This window comes from Panthera pardus, unplaced genomic scaffold (assembly GCF_024362965.1).
Source record: "Panthera pardus isolate Hobbes unplaced genomic scaffold, ASM2436296v1 HiC_scaffold_1, whole genome shotgun sequence".
NCBI lineage: Eukaryota > Metazoa > Chordata > Mammalia > Carnivora > Felidae > Panthera > Panthera pardus.
Genome location: NW_026526654.1, coordinates 40,641,397 through 40,648,361, shown reverse-complemented (window position 1 = coordinate 40,648,361; position 6,965 = coordinate 40,641,397).

Genomic DNA, 6,965 nt, shown 5'->3' with positions numbered 1-6,965 from the left:
AGATTAAATAAACCAAAATTGAAATGAAATTGACAGCAATCTTTGATGCTCCTGTATTAGTGGTTCAGTTATTTTTTAATACATTATATTGAATAATACATTATAATAACCCAAGTCTGTTTTTGCTTTGAGACTCAGAAACTTAAATAGAAACATTTGATTGTACATTCATTCATATATTCATTCAACATCTCTCTTTCTCCTTTTTCTCTTCTCTTGCTATCTAGCAAAATCCTAGTCGCCCATAATGATGTTTAATACATATATGATATTTGCCCTCTAAACTAGTTTCCAAGTAGTGGGCATTTTCTATAAGAAAGTATAGTTAATACAACTCTGTTTTTTAAACTAAAACTACAACTGTCATGATCATTTTTTTTTTTTTTTCAGTGCTGACCACTTACTGAGCATTTCTTATGGACCAGGCACCATGCTAATCACTTTACTAATATTTGCTCCATTTAATGTTCACAGTTACTTCATGCCATAGATAGTACTATTAAGAACATTGAAACCTATGGGGTGCCTGGGTGGCTCAGTGGGTTAAGCGTCCGACTTCAGCTCAAGTCATGATCTCACACTCCGTGAGTTCGAGCCCCCCGTCAGGCTCTGTGCTGACAGCTTGGATCCTGGAGCCTGTTTTGGATTCTGTGTGTGTGTGTGTCTCTCTCTGACCCTCCCCTGTTCATGCTCTGTCTCAAAAATAAATAAACGTTCAAAAATTTTTTTTAAAAAATGAATATTGAAACCTAGAGAGGTTTAATGACTTAGAGGTAATAAGCCCCAGAACTAGAAATGAAACACATTTTTTTTTTCTGACTCAAGATGAAGTTTTAGCAACCAAGGTTAATTAAGGAAACTAAAGCAGTACCTGGAAAAGGAAAGAAGACTCCAGAGCAGTGCGGAGAAGGAGGGGGGAATTGGATGATGATTTTCTTTGGTATCCTTGTGCCTTCCTTATGCAACTCCTTCCTCCACCAAAAGAAGGTCATCCACTTAGCCCCAATAACTCTGTGTAATAAAACTACCCCCAAAACTCATTGATTTAAACTAATACGTACTTATTCAGCTCATGCATGAATTTACAAGATTAACAGTTTGGATGAGGTTGGACAGAGCAGTTCTTGTGTTCGCCGGGTTCTTGCACGTGTTAAGTGCTCTGCTGACTACTGGCTGGGGCAGCATGGTGATGGAGCCGCGTGTCTTCAGGAGGCAAAGTGGTGAACTCAGAGAAATAAGCACTCTTCGAGGTTCTGCTTTGTCCTATCTGCTAATATCCCATCGGATGAAGCAGGTCACATGGCTCATACAGAGTCAAAGTGAAAGGGCACAACAAAACTACATGGCAAAGGGTTTGGATGCACAAGGTTGAAGAATTAGGTCCGTTAGTGCAATCAATGTCCCATAAGCTGTAACTTCAAACCTTACTTCTGAGATTCTCTTTCACCTTTGGCATTCTAAAGCTATGATTCCACAAACAAAAAGAGATCTACCGTAAAAAATAGATGATGTACCTATTTAAAAATGGCCCTCAGTACTACCACGGCTCCATCAGCAAAGAAGCATTTATTATTTGCTACTCAAAAGTGGTTACTGGACCAGCAGTATCAACACCTTGCAGCACCTTGTTAGAAATTCAGAATCTTGGGTCACACCCAGGCCTGCTGAACCATAACGTACGTTTTAACAGGATATCCAGGTGACTTGTATTAACGTTAAAGTTGGAAAAAACATTATTGGATTTGTGAATCTGCTCTTAAATTTGTTCTCAATTGTGTTTGCTAGGGAAACAAACTAATATAATCATAAGGATTTCTTTTTAAGTTTATTTATTTTGAAAGAGAGAGAGAAGGAGAGAGAAGGAGGGGTAGAAAGAGAAGGAGAGAGAGAATTCCAAGCAGGCTCCACAGTGTCTGCACAGAGCCCAACACAGGGCTCGATCTCACTAACCCTGAGATCATGACCTGAGCCAAAATCAAGAGTCAGATGCTTAACTGACTGAGCTACTCAGGTGCCCCAGAAGGATTTTTAACTGTAAGAATGGGAACCAAAAAAGGGCTTTGACTGTCTAGTAATAACCTAATTTTTAACATAGGCAAAACTTGGCACTTTAGCAAAGAATGTATGCAAATAACCTATAAGCACATGCAAAGATGGCCATTACCTTTAGTTATTAGGGAAAGGCAAGTGAAAACCATACTGAGACCCACCAGCATGGCTGAAATTCAAGAGGCTGGAAAAATTTTCCAGGATGGCACCTGGTGTTCTCGTAAAACTACCTTGGGAAGTGGCTTAACAGTTTCTTATAAAGGTAAACTTGTACCTACCCTCTGACCTGGAAATTCTGCTTTGAGTATATACCCAAAGGAAATGAAAGTGTATATCCACAAAACAACATGTACAAGAATGTTTATAGTCATTTTATTCATAACAGCTGAAACTGGAAATAGCCCAAATATCATTAACAGGAGCATGGATAAACAAAATATGGTATATTCATGCAATGAAATACTCCTCACCAATAAAATGGAATGATAAGCAAAACAGAGATGCATCTTGCTGACATTACATTAGCGAAAGAAGCCAACTACAAGAGAACACAGAGTGTATGATCCCATTTATCTGACATTCAAGGACAGGGGAAAATGAATGTATGGTTATAGAAAGCAGAATGGTGGTCTCCTGCATGGCTGTGGAGGCTGTGCTGTTTATTAATCATAAAAGAATAGGATCTTTCTACAGTAATGATCAGCTTTTGTGTCTTGCTTTGGCTATTGGTTATGCAGGCATATATATTTGTCAAAATGTATTGAACTTTGCACATTTCATTATTGATAAATCAAACATCAATAAAGAAGTGTGTATCCCTTCACAGTTTCAAATCATATACAGTATTTGCATATATCATCTCATTTGCAACAACCCATGGGACCAATATGGCGGGTATTATTAGGGACTTTACAGATGAGAACATTAAAGCTCAGAGAGCTCACTTGCTAAAGTCTCTTGAGTGCCTGTAGGTCTCTGGCCACTGTCATTTTTTTCTTTTTTATGCTACATTTCCACTTCCCCGGTAGCAAATGGGAGCAGGGCCACTGAAATAGAAGGAGCTCATGGATTCCAAAGTGCAGAGAAGAAGTTTTCTGCTGGGATAGCACTTTCTGAATATTAAGCATAGCCTTTGCATATCACGTACACTTTTGTCTCTTGCCTGCTGTTATAGAACATGGGCAAGCTTTGCAAAGAGGGAACTGGAGAAGACCCCGGAGAAAAGAGACTATTGTTCTAGGGGAGTGGGCCTCCTTGTTTGGCTGGTAGCTGTTCTTTCCTATGGTTCGTCAGAACCATGAGGGGAAGATAAACATTTTGGACCAGTACTGAGAGACTAGAGGAAAACCACAAAGTCCTGCATCACAGCCAACCTGAAAAGAGATAACTGAAGAAAAGCTATTGTTGGAGCCTTGGGTCAGGCTAGCCAGGGTGTTTGGTGATTTCTATAGCCACGGTGTCAGCAAGAAAACAAAAGCAATAGACAAAAATGTGGCCTGATTGTCAGAGGTCAAGACAAGGCAGGTCAGCTTTGGACAGGACAGATTCTTTAGGCTCACAGGTGGCCTCAGACACTCGTATCCATTTCTATTCCACTAGCTGAGCATCTAGACCCACGGCCTTGAAGCTAAGGGAATGGTTTATTTGCTGGTGCTGCTAATATACACACACACACACACACACACACACACACATATACGTGTATATACATGTATATACGTATATATATATGTATACATGTATATAGTATATATATATGTATATATATATATATACGTATATATATACATGTATATATATGTGTGTGTATGTATGTATATACATATATATGTGTGTGTATGTGTGTACATATGTATATACACACTTATATAATTGACTATTTATATATTAAACTGTCCCTTGCAGGAGAGATGCTGATTAAACAAGAAGGCATCCTTGAATACTTACCACAATTAGGTTTTTGTAGTAAATCTGTGTATTGTTCACTCACAGTGTTGCTCTGATTCTTCTCAGTAATATCCACATTGGTGCCAGCTAGAGAAAACACATGTATATACAGGGAGAGGAAAGGTGTGAAGAGATGTGTTTCCTGTGATAACTGAAGGATGGAAATAAATGAGCTCAGTGGTTCTCTATCCGGGATTCATACTGGTGTCATATCTGGAGCTTTAAATGGAACCCCACCATGCCTGGGTCCCGTGTCCCAGAGATTATAATTTAATTGGTCTGAGGAGATGGAAAAGGGAGAGAAGCGTGATTTACAAAAAGCTCCATAGATGAGTATGATGTGCTGTCCGGAGTTGAGGACTTCCGAGTTAGGCAGAGGAGAGTGGACGGGTCTTCAAAATGAAGGCCGAGTGCATAGACCAGCTCTCCAGGATGGCTAGGTGCCAACAACTCCTACAGAAAGAAGAAAAGCAAACAGGTTGTCCCACTTTCAAGTCTGAGGGAGATCAAAGGGAGAGACACCAGAGAACCCAAGGCCAAGAAAGTATCCCAAAGGAAAATAAAAGATGAGCCCAGCAAGGGCTGCCGTTACTTCGCTACTCTGCTCCTAGCACATCTCAGTCTGCTGCCACTTCTTGTGGGAAATATACACCAACACTCAAGCTGGTGGTACGAAATCCCTGAGTTCATTATTGCCACACATCCCACTTCATCTTAGAAAATGTAAACGACAACTCTCCCACTCGGAGTCACCTTGATCCAAGTTATCCACATAAGCCTCGAGTACCATACTAAAAACATTCACTTCACTGATGCTTCTGTACTGGAAAGTTGCATACTCCTATCCTGCTAGAAATCAAAGTAATATAAATTGTAATAAGATATTCTTAGAATAAGATTAGAGAAGATTAACCAACGTAATACCCAGCATTGGCAACAATAAGAGAAAGAGGCCTTTTCATACTCCGCTGTTAGAAATCTAAATTTGTAAACTCTCCTGGAGGACAGTTTTATTTTTTAATATTGAGAAAAAACTTAAAAGTTCAGGAAACGCTTAATCCAATGTCCCCCTCTGGAAATTTATTCTAAGGAACTAATTATGAATACATACAAATACTTACCTATCAAGATGATCGTAACATTAGAACAACCTAAATATTAGTAAAGGATTAAGTAATTAAATCACTAAGTCTATTCCATAAGAAAATGTGAAATGATATATAAAAGAGTATTTATAGAATTAATCTATGATTAGACAAATAGTAGGTCATAAAGCAGACTGTACAATAGAATCTTATTTTTCATAAATATATACGCACAGAAAAATGAGTGGAGGTTGACAGCAAACTCTTGGCAGTGGCTCTCTGGGTGAAGAAGTACTTTCTCCTTCTCTGCTATACGTTTCTGTTATATTTTATAACTCGAATTTTATTTTGTGTTCCTATATAATTAAGACAAATGCATAAGCACAGATAAAGAAAAAGACTGAAAGCCTGTGTGACAAAATATTAATAGTTGAGATGCAATCTTTGCTACTCTGTATTTTCAAGATTGATGACAATGAACATGCATTACTTTTATAATAAAAAATGTCCCCAAGTAATTTTAATTGAACATTTACTAATCTAAGGCATTTCAGATTCTTCAAATAATTCAACTGTTATGGCTATTTCATCTTTGTTGAGCCCCAAATTATCTTTTTTAACTAACTGCAAACAAAAATACTATGCATTAGCACAAGCCTATTTCAGCTTAAGGGAGGAATAATCCCATCTTCCACTACTGACAGACTGGGTTTGGAAAACTGTCCTTGCCATTATGTATGGCTTTACAACCTCAGAGCAGAAGCCACTTGGACTTTTGTTCCGCTTGGGTATTTCCTTTTTTTTTTTTTTTTTTTTTTTCAGATTTCATTCTTAATTTAGAAGCAAAAGGAACTTTGCTAACAACTTTGTTCACTAGGCCTTTTTCACTCATGTTTTTAATTTATTTTTTCCCACATCGAACTGCCCTAGGTCTTGATAACCCAACCCCTATTAGGATCAAGCAATATTCTGTGTTCTGTCTGTACATCTTCAGGTACCATTTAGTGCAAGAAATCACATCAAGACATTCCCCTTCAAATTTCACATTCAGAGAAAGAAAAAAATATTTCAAGATTTCCAAACCTATCACCTTGAGGTGCCAAAGGCATGTCTACTGAGAAAATTTTCATCAACTATAGTCTGAGAATATTGCTTACGTAGAAAGTTAACACTCCCTCCTCACTTCCTTCTGTGGAAGAACAAGATATAATTTCCTGCACCAGTTACCTGAGATATCTGCCTCTAAACTGGAAACATGTCTGCAGCCCTCAGACTCACATGCTGGTATAAGACATGGCATTGCAATATTGGAACTTTCTTATTCTTAAGAAAGAATCTGCTACCAATCATTTATCTGTTATGGTGGCCTTATTTTTGTTTTCACTCCACCTCAAATACTGTGCAAATTCTTTGTATGAAGGTTTATTCTCTGTAAAGAATTCCATGAAAATTCATCCACCCATCCATCCATCCATCCACCCATCCATCAATTTACATTTTTATTCACTTGCCCTGAAGGTATGATCGAACACTTCTGTAGGTCTGGTACTGAGAACGGGGAATAAGTTTTAGTGTCTGCTCTCAGGGAGCCTGCAGAGAGTGATGTCATTGCCTCTCTGGCCGGCTGTCTTGGGTGGACCCAGGAATTTTTCCTGAGATACCCTTTTATTCACCTGAATGATGCCTAGGTCCCACTGTAAAATATTTCTAATTGGGAGCGTGATTTAAATGCAGACTAACATAGGTCCTAGTTTAGACGAAGGGCATCTAAAACTCTGCTAGACACGGCACAATCTTTCTGGCCTGAAGAATTTGAGGACAGAGTTTGAGATAATCGTAGCCACCGTAAAGTATGTGTGTACGTGTGGTGTTTGGTGGTCATGG